The sequence below is a fragment of the Alligator sinensis genome, unplaced genomic scaffold, assembly GCF_000455745.1.
Source record: "Alligator sinensis unplaced genomic scaffold, ASM45574v1 scaffold1457_1, whole genome shotgun sequence".
Taxonomy (NCBI): Eukaryota; Metazoa; Chordata; order Crocodylia; family Alligatoridae; genus Alligator; species Alligator sinensis.
Window position 1 is genome coordinate 512,633 of NW_005842845.1, and position 1,431 is coordinate 514,063.

At 48.9% G+C, this 1,431-nt stretch overlaps 1 protein-coding gene across 1 annotated transcript in view; it reads left to right on the forward strand.

Annotated features, from left to right (window-relative positions):
• Positions 1-1,431, forward strand: part of ADAMTS10 (ADAM metallopeptidase with thrombospondin type 1 motif 10) — a 96,702-nt gene that overhangs the window by 25,066 nt on the left and 70,205 nt on the right. The window lies entirely within an intron of this gene.

The window sequence follows — 1,431 nt, forward strand, 5'->3', positions numbered from 1 at the left end:
CTGAGATGGTTTATGGTTGAGTGGAGGTGAATGAGGTGGGAGGCATGATGGCTGGAGATGGAGGGCCTGCAATAATCAAGTGGAAATGATATGGTAGGAATGAGAAGGAGGAAGGAACAGCAGTTCAGGAGGAGGAGAGCAGTAGGAATGGACATCAGATCTGGCCAAGCCAATGCTGTGCATGGAAGTAGGTTGTCCTAATTTAGTCCTAGAGCCTTTGGGGACCAGAGGTGATTTTAATGAGTGAATGGGCTATTGCCAGGGTTCATCTCTTTTCAGGTAACGAGGTCAGGGGAAGCTACAGCTTCCTTCTCATTTGCTAACCAGATCCTTGATTCAAGAGGCAACTAGGAAGGAGCGCGGGGTGAAGAAACAGCCGCTCTTCATTATTTTTGTTCCCCCTAGATCCAAGCTGCCTGTGCTGGGAATCACACCTTCATTTTGCTGCATAGGCAAACCCACAGAGATTCTAGCTTTCTTAGGCACATCTTGAGCAGGAGGCTGGACCAGATGACCTCAAAGGGTCCTTTCCAGTCCCACTTGCCTATGATCCTGTGATCTCTGACAGCACTGCTGCATATCCAGGTTGGGGGTGCATCAACAGGCAAGTACTTCAGACCAGCATCACAGAAGTAGCATAGACCTACCCTGTGTGACTTACCCAGTGTCTCAGGACATTTATGGCACTGCAGGGACCCGAACCCAAGTTTCTCACATTCCAGGCTAATTTCCTACCTGCTCTACCAGCCTTCCTGGCTATGCCGTGATGAGCAGAAGGTCATTATCAGAGAGCCCAACCCCTGGTTCCCCACTGGCACAGCCACTATTCCTAGCTACTGTTGTGTATGTCCAGGTGGTGGACTGGAGGAGAAAAAGAAAAAGAAAACGCTTCCAATAGTTGCAAGTTTTTCCAGGCCTGAAGTCATGACTTAAGTGGAAATAGCTGTGTTCGTTTGCCCGGCTTCATTACACACCATGTGGGATGGTGTGGAGGAAGCCGAAGCATGGGGAATAAAAAAAAAAAAATCATTACTTCTGGTCAGTCAGGCCAAAGAATAGGTGCCAGAGGTGTTTATGGTTTGGAAGGTCAGGAGCTAACCCCTAAACCCAGCCAGCGGGAAGGACCGTTCCATTAGCGGTGGCCGAGGAAACCACGGTCAGATCCCACACTGGAAAACACACTAGAAGGAAAGCAAACTTTCCAGAGAAGGGCATGTGGTGAGAGTGCAATTTGGAGTCCAGATTTATGATGGCTAGGAAGGCTTTGAAGATGGGTGGCGTGGAGTCAGGCAAAATGCAGCCACTGCAAGGCAGCCCGACCTCTCCCTGTTTGCTTAGAAAACAATGGTAAAAAAAAAAGATGCAGAAAGTACAGCAAGTCCCTTCCAGTTTGAGGGCAGGGTAGAGACATCCATACCATGAATCATTCCT